Source organism: Rhea pennata, chromosome Z (genome assembly GCF_028389875.1).
Source record: "Rhea pennata isolate bPtePen1 chromosome Z, bPtePen1.pri, whole genome shotgun sequence".
NCBI classification, from domain to species: domain Eukaryota; kingdom Metazoa; phylum Chordata; class Aves; order Rheiformes; family Rheidae; genus Rhea; species Rhea pennata.
This window is the reverse complement of record NC_084702.1, coordinates 65,241,458-65,257,984: the sequence shown is the minus strand read 5'-3', so window position 1 is coordinate 65,257,984 and position 16,527 is coordinate 65,241,458. Positions and strand designations below refer to the sequence as shown.

Below are 16,527 nucleotides of genomic sequence, written 5' to 3'. Positions count from 1 at the left end.
CTTAAACTTGATTTATATTCTTTATTCCCTTCTATTTCTACTCTGACAAAATACTGCTAAGTAAATACAAATGAGGACTCTTGGAAGGCTGAAATGGAATTCCCTTCACATTAGTAGAGTACTAATAGCTCTAAGAATGACCCTACTAATAGCATCTCATCAGCTTCAAGTGTTGAGTCTGAACTGCAGAAACATCATTGAGACTAAGCAGAAGTATTTGACACTTTCTCAGATGAAAATGTTTCATGAGCACTTGCTACTTCTTTTTTAATTTGAAACAAATCAAGTTCCATGAACTTTCACTGGATTAGATATGGAGCCTGCTGAAAAAACAGAAAGCCTTTCTCTACTTGCCTGAGGCTAGCGAGACTGGGATGAGGCAGAAACTGAAGTTCTGAAAACTCAGTGTCACTGCAGGAATTACAAGCAATGCTGCTTCTGGGAATCTTCCAGACTAATCGTTTCATTCTGATTAAGACTAAAAGCAATTAAATAATAATAATAATGAAGTTTCTGGATCACCAAAAAATCTTCATATGATTTTAGACAAATATTGAAGTCCTTTGCTTCAAGGCTAGTAATACATGTCTAGAGAACTAACTTACACGTGTTGTTGATATTTTTAAATATTGGTTCTACCTGCAATGTAGACTCCTCTTTTTATACAGCTATATATTGTATATAAACAATATCTGTAGAAGTTTTATCTGTATAAATTAGCAAGTTTTATAATTTCAGATTTTTTTTCCCTGAGCTTTGACTGATGACAAAACACAGAGACTTTTGTTCAATACTTAGCAGTAGAGATTCGCAATGTTTTCCTCTGTTGTGATTACATGCACAAGGCACATGACCAGACGGATGCAGAGCTCGGGGCGGCCTGATCAGAGCCCAGCAAAGCAGAATTTACTACTTTCAAAAGGCTTTGGTTATGGAATTTGGTTAGGGCCAAAGCTTGAGTGCTTACAGTTTGTGGGCGGAGTAGTGTTGGATTTTTTTGCTTGTTTGATCTTTTTTGATCACTAGAACAGAAAATCACAGTGTTGCCCATAGAAAGACACTTTAAAATTAACTGATTACCATTGAACTGATACATACGCATTTTTCATTAAATTCTACTAATATTCAAGCAGTGCATGTTTCACCACTAGATATGTCATTTTTTCTTTTACTCATGCAATACCTTCTGCCCAAAGTTTTTGAAGTATTTTACATGTGTTAAAAAATTAAGTCTTAGATTGCTGAGGTGGAAAAATAAAAGGTAGAGGATTAATACTGCCCTCACTACATATGGGAGGGGAGAATGGAGAGAACCAAGAGAAAATTAAGCATTATGCCATTATTATTTAATAATATGGCTCGCTCTTTGGTTTTAGCCAATAATCCCCTTCCATCAGTGCTTGACTACATCTGATGTTTGCAGTTGCTTTTCACCCACAGAAACTTATTAAACTAAAGAAGAAAAATTAAAGCTTGACTTCCACTTAACCTTGGGCAAGAATAGTGAATTATTCCCAGTACAGTTCTGATACTACTCTGGAATTCCCCAGTCTTCACACAGTTTTTTCCTCCTCTGGCCCCATTCCTTAGCAAAATACAGGGTAGTGCTCCTGGCCAGGTAGCTGCTGACGAGGAAAAACCACTGAGGAACAGTGAAAACACACAAATGGGTTCTATGTTGGAAAAAGCTATCAAAATAAAAATATTTCAGATTGTCAAAACTGCTTCTGCATCAGCCTGCCTCCAGCACAAGTAGTATGTCTCCTTGAAAGTTATCCTGTCTTCTCAATCTGTTAGACTACGTCTCGATATCAGGCAAAGCCTTGTGTAGGTACTCTAACTGGTTTGCTTCAATTTCAAATTAGAAACCCTTAAACCAAATATGACTTGCCAGTATACTCATTCTTGCAACTGCAAACTTTTGTAGAACACTTGTTAAAAAAAAAAAAAAAAAAAGGTATTCACATTCTCAGATTAGAAATTACCAATTTACAGGCATCAGAAATAGCTTGAAAGGGGGGTCTAAAGATAACTGCAAAATACTGTGATTTCTCATGTTGGAACACATTAAAATTACCACAAAATTCTTAAGTAATTTTAAAAGTACTGTATAGGAACATCATATTTAGGATGGCGCTATAGTAAGTAGAAATTGAGAGACTTAAGTTGGGAGAAACCTTCTGTAATGCATGCCAACAAAATATCCTGTGAAGGAGGTAATTTAACCCAGACTCCCTCAAAAAAAAAAAAAAAAAAAAAAAAAAAAAAAAAAAAAAAAAAAAAAAGAGAGAGAGAGAGAAAATACTAAGTTTTTTGGGGGGTACCTTAAAAACTTCTACAAAATGACAGAAAACTGCAGTAGTCCTACGGCTAACATGCCAATTAATATTAATATGATAACCCACTGGTTTACCTCAGAATAAAGAAATTACTATCATTCTTTAACAGATTTTTTTAAAAACTGATTCAGTCCCCCAATTATCGCCATAATCTTTAAAGTTTCTGCTGATGGGGAAAAGTCCATGTTCTCCGTTTATCCTCCGAGACAGGAGAGGGGACGACAGGGGAGGACACCCCTCAGCAGCTATCGGTACATCTCAGTCCTGGGCACTGGTGAGATGAGTTGCAAGATGAGTTTTGTGAGCTGAATGCTTCTCACAATAAGAAAAAAGACCAAGACCCTCACCTTAGTCCACATCAGCCACCAAGATTTCTAGGTGGTGAAATCCACCAGGATTTCACATACCTCCTCCTCCTACTACTTTCATCAATTTAATTCTGCTACTTGGAAGTGAAAAACTGTCTCCATGAATATAACTATAGATAGAGTAAGAACTGACAAGCAACCTCAAACATGATTTTTCAGTTGGTAAAATATGGTACATCATTTATTGAAAAAAATCATTGCAGGTAAGACTGGGCATACAGTTAGACATGAATTAACACACTATGTTTAAACTATAAAATGAAGTAGTCTTCAGATATTTTGAAGGGAAAAACAACGTAGAGATGGGGGAAAAAGGAAAAAAGCAAATATGGAACAAGTTGATGGATTACATACGAAGACTTTTTGGTTTAGTCCTACATCATGAGTGAAAATAAATACATGACTGAGTATCTATACACCTTTTACATATCTGCTCATGTACAAAGTTCTATTTGTGGCTGACCTCTGGCTCCAAAGCCCCTGTTACTTCAAATAGAAATGTAATTGTCGAGAATGGAGCAATACTGTCAACTCCTTTAAACAACTGAAAGCGCTGTTTTAAGAATCAGTAGATTGTTTTGTTATGATCCATGGATTATAGTTACAGGTTGCAGTAAACCATTTGTTTCAAAAGGCAATTAAATCTGATTAGAATATCATTTTAAAATAAAATATAATTTTAGTGATATATTAAGAACTCTTGTGATTGTTGTAAAAATAACTTAAAAAAATGAAGAATTGGTCATGATCAAATGAAAATAATAGTTTTGTTTGTTTTTACTTTTACTTGGATAAAAAAGGCTTAAAATACATTTCAGATACTTTTTAGAAAAGCAAAGGAAAAGATCAAATTCACAAAAGAGTTAGCTAAAAGCCACTGAGGTAATGCCACGTGCATCCCCCTTTTGCAAAGCAGCTCAATACCTGGAACAATGACTGAAGTCCAAGAAACAGGTATCACTCTCCCTCACCTATCTGTGGCCACTTGAGCATAAAATTCATAAACACCAAGGCATGGGGTATCTCCTGAAGCAAGGTACTCTGTTGACACGTTCTCCTTTGCTTAAACAAATGCAAACTACAGCAGAAACCACAATCTTCTTCCCGGATGAGTAAGTTAACCATTGCACCAGAAAGCTCTTCTCAATTTTTTGCTCTGTCAAAGCAGAACAACTCTGAGAGGTGATACTGAAAGTATCAATGCCAGAAGTGCTGTGCAAAGTGAATGCAGAGGTTCAAATCCTCTCTAGCAGAGGATAGAAATGAATCCGCATGTTCAGCACCTGGGCTGAATGTTTTTGCTTTCTAATTTGATGGCTGAAAGGAAAGATTAGTGTACATGCTCAAATATATGAGCTGAAAATTGTACTAATTTCAGTTAATATAAATAAATTCAGTTAATATCTATAAAACATTCATTGATTAAAAATACAATGTATATCACGCAAAACATCTTAAGAAATGACAGATGCAATCCTCCTCTAGTCACTTTAAATGTTTCCCCAGGTGTATCTATTATGATACCCTTTACATGGGGACACACCTTAAAATTCTGTACTAACAATCAGATAGGAAGAAAAACACTCAGCTAGGAAGTTCAATATTCACTATCATCTTTCAAAACAAAATTTCTTACTTTATACACTAAAAAGCCTGCCTTTACCATAGCTGAAAAGCAGCTGTTGTAGGTTGCTCTTCCTTACTCTAATCACATTCATAAATTCCTACCTTCTTCATTATTCAACTTGTATCGTGATCTCTCTGCTAGCCGTTTACCTTACGTCGTATTCAAATAGATGCAATGAAGAAGCGCTTCCTCTGCTTAACAATTTTAACATTTCTTTAAATTTTCCCAATTTACATAGAAGGATGGTAAATTGGAGTGTGCACTGACAGCATAGCTTTCTGCCTGCATTGCCAAAACAAATCAACTAATCATGTAGCTACACAGAACAGCCATAGCTAGACCCAATATTCACTTGTTTAAAACAAAAAGGAAAACCCAGAAAAGCAAACTAAGCAAATATGAAAGAGAATATGTGATGTTCAAAGATTTTGTAATTACTGGCCTAAGTAACTGTGACCCTGTTGTTTTACCTCCGTTTCTGTTGTCTTCTTTCCAGGCCATTTACCTTCTAATGTTCCAGCAACCTCCATGCAGGCAGGCTTGAGAGAAAGCTCATGAAATGCACTTGAAAGAAGCTCAGCAAAGGCTGGAGGTTTGAAACTTAAACCACGTTTCTGCGGATATAGAATCTGTCTCAGACACAGTACTAGTGTAATGAAATGTTTTTCAGAATAGCTCTTTCATAATTTAATTCAATATAAAGGAGCAAGAGGGCTCCCCGCCACAGAACAGCTTTGGCTGTTCTTAAAAAAGCAAACAATCAAATGCCTTGGAAAAAAAAAAAAAAAAAAAAAAAAAAAAAACACCCTCCCCCAACATTTATTAGGTGTTGTTTTGATCTGCAAAACCTGAGATAAACTGCAGTGTTGGGCACTCCTCTTAGATTACACAGAAGCTGCTAGGGCCAAGGAGGCAGAATGGTGCCCTGCCTTTTCTCCTTCCAATACACCTTGGCCAATGGAAGCACTGCTAGTCATGCCCTTTGCACAGTTCCAATTTAAAAATTACATTCTGTTACAGCTAGTTACAGGTATATGCAACACTGAAGTATATGGTCATGATCCATTTCTAAAAACATAATCTATATTACATTTAGAAACCTATATATTGAAAGCACTTACTGAATTGTGGCAGATTATTGGTTTGAAATGTATCTGTTAACTATTTTGTTTTCACTTAGTCAAATGAAATTTTTGCTGAACCACTGGAAGATACTTACAACCAATATAAAATTTAAGTAAATTTATAAGTTTCTATTTTATCTTCATTGAGACAGAACCATCTAAAGTTGTTAAACAAAATATGCATATTAAGTAAGTTTTTCCTCCACGTTTTCTAAGAGTAAATCACTTTGAAATATGAAGAAACATGTCAATTTTCAGCCTGAAAAATAAGACTGATAAAGATATTAAGATCTGAAAACTAGCTCAAACTTAACCACAGGCTTTGTTACATGCTTCATCTATAAATATTTATGAGAAAAAAATATAAAAGAGAATTATTTAATAATCTACTTCTCCACTAGCAAGATTTATATTTTGATAGAGTGTTTTGTTTTTCACAATTGACTTTGAAGTCTCTGGGTACAAAAATTCTCTTTCTCCGATCTCTGAGAGTTCAAACAAAGTACTCCATACTCCTAAATGACTCGCATAGCCCAGCGCTAGTTCTCTGGATCAGCCACACAGAACACAGGTTAAGGGTGACAGGGAAAAGTGTTTGCCTGCAAGTAAAGTTGGCTATAATTGTAGCCATCGATAAGCTGCTCTAAAATAAGCACTCAAAGAAACTTTGGTCAGGGACCTATGACCTTAACTATAAACAAGAGCAAAAAGTAACGAGAAGGCTATTTACTACCATACAGACAGATGATTATTGCTTCGATAAACCAAAAAAGCTGTTCCCTTTACTGTGGTGGATAAAACACCGGATGTCCATCTTTATCTTCCATTTATATTCACTCAAAATGAAGTTGTCTAAATGTAATAAATAGGTTTCTGTCTTCCAGCAAATCAAAACATTTTACTTTGGAGATCCACAAAGAGGTTTTAGCCACAAGCCAATATTCCCCCAGAAAGACAAAAACTAATTTAGCCAAATATTTATGTTTAATTTTCGAAGACAAAGAATTATGAACCAAAAGACTTAAGCTGAAGATGTACAATAATTAGAAAAGTCAAATAAATGTTAATAATTAATTGGTGGAAAAAAGCAAGAAAGTGAAGTAAAAAATGATCATCAGAAGCTTAGAAAAAATAGTGATCTATAAACTGCAAAATCAAAATGTATGATCTGACTGACATGGAGCATGAAGCATACTCAAATTAATCTGATATACTACTTCAGAAAACGCACAGAACTCATATGTGATCATATTCTTAAATCAGTTATACCATTTAAGGCTCCTTATGGCCAGAATTCTAAAAAGTATATAGGCAGAGAAACCAGATGCTTACAATTATCTACATCTCAAACTTCCTCCAAAAACCAAAGACAGACAGATAGGCTCCTAACTGCTTTAGGATGTTAGATAGAGGTCTGCACATGATGTGCAGAGCACCAGATAAAATGTATATTTTCAAAGCCTTCCTAGACATGGAGGATTTTGTCCTGGAAATATCAAACCAACTTACGTATCTTTTTCTGTTTAGTTATTTTGCCAGTGGCATAAAATCCGTACGTCCGTTCGATGTTAAGATAAGCTGTAATTCAGTGACACTTGATGGAATTACTAGATTTAAAAAAAAGGTACAAAAGAGGCTTCAAGTCAGTAGCCAGAGCAGTAACATCTGCTACCATTTTAGGCAGACTAATTGTACCTCCTGGACCTACTGGCCTTTCCAGTCCTATAAAGTTAGTTCTCATCCCTTGAAATGAAGCTGAGTTCTGTTGTGCTACAGTAAATGTGTGTGGGGGGGAGAGGGGGGGACAGCCCATCCATCCTTTCTACAAAAAGATGCTGAGGATGTAAAAAGTTGGCTGCAGCTTAGAAATGACAGAAACAGCCATGGTCATATAAAACAGTGTTAATACAGTCTTCAGGGGGGACATAAGTAGAAATTACTGAGTATCACTGACTGACACTATACTGATGGGGCATTTCAAAGACCTGTTCTAATGAGAATCACCTGTCATCACAGGAAAATTGGCTTTCATGCAAAAGACAGAGCACAGCATATAGGCAGATTACAGGAAAATGTACCTTTAGGAAACAAGAACAGGTGAGTTCTTGTCTTCAGTTTAAAACAGCAGGAAAAAAAAAAGATAAAACTCAGAGGTAATATCCTTAAATATCACAGTTAAATCCATTTAACTGTGTTTAGTCATCATTTATGTTGCATTTAGTTTATGTCTATATGAGTAACATGATTTGGGGTGGATGCAGACTCTATAGTTACCCCATAATTAATTTATTTTGTGTGCATTCTGGTTACTAGGTACCGGTTTAATTATTTTCGACATTAAATACTTCAGAATTGTTTCCAGTATTTTTATTTTATTTCAGAGGAATCAGCCATTATAATAAATTCACTACTTCCATAAATACACATACAAGTCCTACTCAATTTTTCAACACTTGAGTAATATAATGCATATCATTACATTTAATTTCTGCTCTAATTTTAATAAACATCTATAGGTAAATAAAAAACATACACTTCGGATATTTGGTGACAGAACATATGCAATTAAAAGCCAACTTTGGTCATGTGGGCATCTAAATTAGGTTACTTATTTCTCACTTGTCCCACACATGCAAAGTCTATTGCTTAATAAGCCACTGGATTTCAGACGTTTTCATATTTTAACCCTTTTTAAATGCTTTGATAGATTGCCTACCATCTGGCAGTGCTTATTCTTGACACTGCACTCCCTTTACATTACAGTAAGAACGCTCCTTTAATTTTATCTTTAGTATGATAGCTGTATGCAACACAAGAATCACCAAGCTGTCAATAAATGGGTTGAAAGGACAATTTGGCCAGAGGATCTTGTTACCAGGTCTACATTAATAGCACATTCAGTTGTATCAGACATGTTCTCCATAGAAAGCTACTGATGTGACAAAATCATGGACAATACAGAATGTGAATACAATTAAATGTTTTAATTATATAAGGTATATACTTAAAAATTCCAAGACACCATAAGAGTATCTAGTTCAGACTACCTCGAAGAAGTTATCCTAGAAGCTCAAGATCTCTTAGCTAATAGGCTCAATGAGAATGGAAAATCACAGAGCAGAGCTAAATTTAAATAAACCATCAAAACAGCATTTACACTTGTATAAAGGGATTCAAACTGTCTTGTATCTCTAGTAAGGGACAGGGAGGGAAAAATAAAATGAGGGAAAAAAGTTGGAAAGAAAGAAAGAAAGAGACTACCCAGATGATGTGTCAGGGACTACATCTCCATGCTCTTGTAAACTTTCAGGTAAGTACTGCAAGGTCTCTATAGTGAGATTTCACTATCTGAAAACTAGACCTGATGGTATAGAAATGATATAGAGAAATGACAGAAAAAGCAGGATTCACTATTTAGGGAGTCACCTAGATAACAGGGTTTCTATAAACACTGGGCATACGGCTCTGAAAAATGGGACATCTCTAAAGTATTCTTGCCAAGTTAGGTAAGACACTCTAGACACCACTTAGACACTCTATTATTTAAGCTTGAGCTATATAAGCTTTATTTGTTTAAACACTGATGTTTGGTTTCCTATTTTTTTTTTTAATCTTGAAGACCAATCCTAAATCTTAGCCAAAAAAAAAAAAAAAAAGAACAAAAAACACAACTTTGTTTTGCTACTGAGTTTGTCTTGCACTAAAGAAAAGGTCAATCAGAGTGACAGACAAACTGGTATGCATTATATTCACAGAGGAATTAAACGCAAACAAAGAACATGTGCAGCCTGCCCAAGGCACCCATAGTCCACGATGTCTTTGGGAAAACTAGAAGCCTGCAGGTCTGCCAGGCAATAATATGTTTTAGAGGATAGTATGGCCTAGTGTTGGCTTTGCATTAATTCCTCTACCAGACAAATCATCAGTCCTCCCAGAATAAAAAGACAGACAGAAAACACTTTATGGCCTGGGGGAAAAACCTCACAGTAGTCATGTGCAAACAATTACTTCCCCATGGTTTTTCATCTATACCATTTATTCCATCTCCTGGGTGCAAGGTTAAATCTTATTGTATCTTATGCAGTTTCTCTGTATTTCCCATAGCTTTGATCCAGAGCAAGTTCGAACAACCACTTAGCATTTAGAACCTAAGAAATATTCCCCTAAATTTAGTGTGATCTACAGATTTGTTCAAAGTTCAAATCATATCAAAATAACACTTTCCGGTACTGCATTAATGCCACAAAAGCTACTTCTTTGAGGATCTGATAAGGTACTGTAAAACACTACGTGACAGACCAAGGAAGCATCAACACTTTCCATACTTAAATACTTTGTTGACAAGAGGAAAAAAAAAGTCTGGAGGCAACCAGCACATCTAGGTATAGAATTTGGAGATCTGATCCTCAAATTCATGAATGCTGTAGTCATGTTTTATTTTCATGGGGCTCTTCAGATCCTCAAAGTTTAGCACAAACATACGCTTCAGTAGATTTCAGACTAAGAATTAGATGAAAAAGAATAATAAACTTTTTTAAAAGTCCAAACAATTTTTTTTGTATTCTGGATATTTTAAACTACATTATTCAAAAAAACACTTGTTCCAGACAGTGCCAGACTTCACTATCATTTTATATATTAAATTAACTTTGACTATGAGTATAAAGTAACCTTTGCCTTTTCATCTGACAACAAATTATCTTAGTAGGAATAAGATTTTTTTAATAAATATGATGTTTTTAGGGTTTTAAAATTTGTTGTTAATATCTCAGCAGTATGCTAAATTCCAAGAGCACATCAAATTTTTTTTGTTAAACATGATTCATTAGACATCCTCATAAGCAGAACAGAAGTTAACACAATAAGAACCAAATTCTATTCTTAGCTACATGCTGCAACTCCAATTGTGGGAATTTCACATATGTGGCATAAATAAGAACAGTCTTTGGTCTTATGGTAGTCTTATAGTGGAAACAGACTGTATTTCTTTGATAATCAAATGAACATTTTCTGAACACAAGTTCACTCCAGTGTTGTTCCAGCTGCATTGCTAACCAAGGCAGTAACAGAAAAGATTATTTTACAATATTGTGCAGCTTGCCTGAATCTGACTATTATCAGATTAAAAGATATTAAGAGAGATTTTATGGAAGCTAGATGACAGTGTCCTTGAGGTAGTACTGACATTGACTCCAGCTGATATATTTTTTGGTCATTAACATACCTTGCTATGTGTCTAGAATGAGCCCTCCAATAATTAGAGCTGAATATACTATGATTTTTAAAATTAAATCATGCCTCTGGGAAAGAATCAGGGAATAGACACCTAAAGAACTTTCAAGCAATTAACCAGAACTGTACTGTCAGGTTAAAAATTAAACACTGCGAAGTAGGTTAAGAGTTTCTTCTCTCTCAAAATTGTATGTTGACACAGAAGGCTCTCAAGTATTTTCTTGAGTGAAAGCACAGATGAGAATGGTACTGCTATTTACGACCAAATGAAGTATGTTTCTCTACTGAATTTTGCGTTATACTTTCTTCTCTAAAAATATTTTGTCCTACAGTACCTTCAAATTAAGCCTTTCAAAAGAAGCTGACAAAGTTTAATTAGATTTCACAATGTCACCTATCTTAAGTAAACTGAAATGCAGAAGTAAAGACTCATACTTTTTAAGTGACCTCTTATATCACAGGTCTCTATTTCTGAGTACATCAAAAAATCTACCTAGACTGAACAATCAAAAACTGAGCTACCCAAATTTAAATAAGATTTTATACTTAAAAAAAAAAAAAAAAAAAGAAAGAAAAAGTCAGGCAACTCATTAAACACTATGTGTATTCTATACAGCTTTAAGTACTAAAACTCCAAATAAAATCCTAGATCTAAACCTTTATATACTATGCCATACTTTCATATCATATTCTAAATCATAGTTCCCTCTATATACTCACGTCCAAGAAACTTAAAATAAAATACCCTTGCACTGACATAACTCCATCACTTACTTTGATTAGCTAACAAACTGTTAGTAAACATTCAAAAATGTTTAATATTGCTAAAATAATGTGAACAGAATTAGTACTTTTTTCCCCACATGCTGCTCTTACAAGTCTAAATTTCAGAAAGTACATATACAGATAATACTAATCAAGTACTTTTCCCACCATTGTCAAACCAATATCAGAAAACTGAAAGAGTCTGATGTTATTGAGCAGCTTGGGTCAAAGTTTAAAGACCCAGATATAACCCCTGGCCCCATCATCTTTTAACCACAGAAATTCTATGACATTTTGGTATGGTTTGGTGATAGAGATTTTTTAAAACATAACCCAAAGCAACAACATACACATTTGCCTTTATTTAGATTGTAAAGAAGTTGAATATTCTAAGGCAAGCATCCTGTAGAAAAAAGCTACTTGTGTACTTATTCATAGATGCTGCAGGTGATGCCCAGATCATTCCAAGTTAAACAAGCCAAACTCTAGTAACTTCTCTGATGTACTTCTTACCAGGCTTTCTCTGCTGTAAACATTACTCTATGTACATGAACTCTGTAAAAGACTGTTTGTTGGACTGTTATTCCACGACTATAGCAGACGTAATAAAACTTGTGAAATGTCGGACAGACATGCAAGCTCAGGCCACGCATTCTAATTCTGCATTATCTAGAGACAGAAGGATATTTATAAACAAAGTGGATCTCTTTCTTTACACAAATAAAGGCGTTATCCTTCCCATAACCCGTAAAGGCCCAGAAGGTAAGTGGCTCCTACACTGACCTCCGGTGGATTCAGCAGGATTTCCTTTGCAATTCTAGAAGAAAATCACACAGGGGACAAGAACAGAGGATCCTTATGGACCCGAAAGCACATCCTATGCATCTATTTATTTTCATACATCCATGCTAACAACTGGTACAAAAAGAATTGCCATTAGCCAGCTGCAGGCAACTAGATTTCATAACAAATCAATCAATGACAGACAATGATGAGGCATTATGTAGTATTAAAAATTATAGAAACTGGAGATGAAAAAGAACCTAATGCTTTTCTGGCCCATCTTCCACATCAAAGTATTTCCAATAAAACACTTTGTTGATCATTTTTAGTTCAGCTTACTTTAAAATGCTTACTTTTATGGGAATTGTGTTTTACCTGGGGAACTATTATAAAATGTAATAGGATTTACTGTCAGGAAAATTTTCTGATATTAAAAATGAATTAAGATAGATTACAGGTACAAATTTGTCATTTTATGCTTCAAGGCATTTACAAAAGTAAAGTGAAAAAATTGATGGAATGTAGCAAACAAAAAGCCAAACACTGCTAATAATTTTTTAAACACTGAACACTTCTCTATTTTTAGTCATATACAAAGAGTGACTATTCTTGTAACATGAAGAGCTTAACTAGCAAATTTTTTTCATACAAACAAAAGTGATTGTTGTCACAAGCCTGATATTTAAAAAGATATATGAAGGATAGTCCTACAATGTACTTCAGTCATAAAATAACCAGTTTGCGCAAAGAGTGTATACAGTATAGTTATAAATGCCTGATAATCAGCATATTAGCAATTAATTCAAAAGCATGAGTACAAGAAGAGAATCTTATTACAAATCCTAAATACGTTACGAGATTTTGAGATGACTACCTTTCGGATACAAAACTAGAGATATTTCAGACTCCTACACTACCAGTGACATATTGTATCCACTACAAAACTACACTAATTTGTAACTAATCTATTTAATATAAACCAATATTATTTACATACTTGATTTTATATACATATATCTATAGAAGTTATATCAAAAGTATGATACAATATATTTTACTCTAATCACAAATAGTATTACTTTCCAACTCCACTACCCTGTGTAAACCTAAGTATGTAACAGCTCACAAAAAGATAAATCTCATTAGCTTCAACGGAGACATTACAGACGTGATAAGAGAGGGACAAAGTGCTTACTCTAAGCTTCTTAGAATTTAAACTATAGGTATAATAAGTAGAGTATCAAAAAAGGCTTATATAATCCTAAAATGTATATACAATATACATTTTTAAAGAGGCGTAGTACTCAAGTTTTAAATTTGGCACATCTTTACTATTCACTATGCTCCAAAATTTTCTGTTCAAGTTTTTTAAATTAGCTCTACTTTTACTTTTCTGTTATTCTTGTGCTCCGCAAATAGGTAAGAAGTTACGCAGAGAAATTCTTTCAATATAAAATGGCAATGGATTATTGTTACTGTTACAAAGCAGTTCATACTTTGTAATTTTCTATATAAGACAGATGACTTCTAATATTACCCACATTGCACCTCCTTATCCACCACTGTCAACTCCATTTTCACTTCATTTCATCTTGAAACTACTTAAATTCTTTGTCCCTGCTTTCATACAAAGTCTGTTTCCAAACATCAAATTAAAGATCATTTGTAACCATCAGAGTGCGAAGGCTACATTTATTTACACATACTTTAATCCCAACCATGCTTTCTCGAATTGCTCTCTCTTTAAAAAGTGCCTTTCTCCCGTGACTTTGGAGGTAACATCTGTTTGTTTTCTTTTTAGATCACTATAGATGATCTGCCTGATGTGGTATGAACACAAGATTTCTAAGAAAGTGTGAGCTTATCTACGAACTCACAGATAGGACGGGAGGGAGATGCCATCAGGCTGGACCCAGCAGTCCAGGCACACATAAGCACCACCACCGAAGGTTTGTGGAACTAGTGATGTGTCTCAGGACATGGAGAAATTAGTTATCAGGTCTTCACCTCAAATCAGGCACATACATTTTCACTAATACTTAGCCAGAATATGTAAGTCACCCAAACCCTGAGCCCACCATTGCGCAGCTATTAAATGACTGAAACACGTATGAAAGCAAAGGAATCCCTGGCAGTTACTCGGCTCCCCCATCGGCTTTGTGCTGCTTTCATTTCGTGGCTGCGAGACCAAGGGGTCAGGTCTGTAATGCTTCCTTGTGCGGTTGTTCTTATGCTCGTGAGTGGATCCAGCTGAAGGCACTTGTTATCTCTCAGAAAGCATGCAGGACTTCAATAAACTCTAACCAAAACACTTATGATAAATTCACTTTTGTGAGTCATACAGTTACAAGGAACTCTTGTCCAACTCAGTAATCACAGCTGTGAAGAGATAAACAGAGCTCTTTTATTGTTTCTGATGTGTACTAGGTGCTCAGTTTACATAACAGTTTTCAAATTGGACAATAACCTCAGATGACCAGTAAAGGACAACCCAGAATAAGATCATTCTCTTAAGGAAAAAATATGTAATATTCATGGAATTTATTTCTCCAAGGATATACCTATCTGACAAAGAGCAAATTCTTCTCTGAAGCAGAAACAGACCAAAGAACCATAAAACTAGGCATCAAAATCAGCAAGGATGTTAGCAACCAATTCATGGAGTACTGAGTTTATACATACGTTTTTCCGCACTTCTGTTCATACCAAAAAAGAGGGCAGGGTGAAGGAAGGAGCACACTTTCCTCAAACTACATATCAAAATGTTTCTCAGTGCGTAGATAAAGATACAAAATTTCATACAAACCTTGAGTGAATGTGGCCAATTAATGTAACCAAAGGTATCAAAGTATGCAATAAATTTAGTATGCAAGTATTCAGTACTAGAAAAACAGGAAAATAATTTAAAATCTACATGAACCTGTATCAGAATTTTCTCATACCTGACATAGTTAACCCAATATTCTCCTAAGTGTGCATATACTCAAAATTTACAATGATGTCAGTTTTCATATATGCTACAAATATCCTAATAATAGCTGTATTCACAAACTTACTCTAATTCTTCCCATGTGGATACTGTAAAATATTCAGCTTTTTACCTTTTAGTTGTTTTTTTGATAGTAATTTTAGTTTTTTCCCTTGGTATTATTAAAATACTGGTGAAACTAGAAAGCATCTTTGGAATCTTTACTGCTTGTCTACATACAAACATTGCATTGTTGCAAGATCACACGCAAAAATAAATGAGAACAACTCCACCCTTATATATATATGCATGTATTGTGGTATATCAGAAGATAAATATACTATGTATTATGACTTATTTATCCATTTCTATAAATCCTGCCAACCAGAAAGGGTAGTTTTACTATACAATTAAAATTATTTCAGGAGAAACAACATAAACACGTAGATGTTTCAGTGGAATAGTCCTAATGGCAAAAAATTATCTCTGGATCAGACCCGGGAATTATCCCAAGACCAATGAAAGACTCCGAGTTTCCATTTTTATTCTTTAAAAAAAAATCTAATAAAAAGAAAAACACATCAGAAAAACCCACAAAATATAGTTAATTTAAGAAGAGGCAGACCGCAGATCTGCAAAGTGTCATTTACTCCTATTGAAAAAAAAATAAATAAGCTCTGATCTGTAAACCTTCCCACAGGAGGAATTAGGATAGAATTGGAAGATATTTGTGTAATAAAACAGAATCAGTATACTTATCATCTATTTCATGTATCAGCTTTAAAAGTCACATGGCTCAAAACATGATTCATAATCTCATATTGCCTGAAATATTGTGCTGTCGTGTACCGTGCTCAGAATCCAAGCTTACAATGAAACGAGTGCATTTACTCACAAGAATAATCTCATTCATTTTAATGGAATCCTCACACGAATAAAGTTACTCATGCACGCGTGCAGGAAAGTCAGAGGGTATCAGACACCTCTAATCCCCTACTCATGCTGGGCGCGCACCAGGTGTGACCTGCTAGCTCCCCTCTGCTGTTGGCAGAGAGGGAGTAGGTGGACTCTTGGCGCTCTCCCCTTTAATGCACCTGCTAGTGTGGCTGAGCTGGCATGCAAGGGGGAAAAAGTACTCCAGGAAAAGAACTAGTGCAGTTCGCTGCCTCCAGGGAGCCAGGAAAAAGCCGGGATTTGAAGCATGATTTTGAGTCGTAATTGAGTGCCTGCCCTACTCTGCACTAGGAGCTGCACAGCTCTCGGGATTCACTGCCAGGCGCTAGCACAACTCACCGTGAAACACCTCGCTCCCAACAGTCCC

The 16,527-nt window shown here is 35.2% G+C and overlaps 1 protein-coding gene across 1 annotated transcript in view; it reads right to left on the bottom strand.

The window, feature by feature from the left end:
• HCN1 (hyperpolarization activated cyclic nucleotide gated potassium channel 1) overlaps window positions 1–16,527 on the bottom strand; it is a 198,495-nt gene that overhangs the window by 180,728 nt on the left and 1,240 nt on the right. The gene's annotated exons all lie outside the window — the stretch shown is intronic.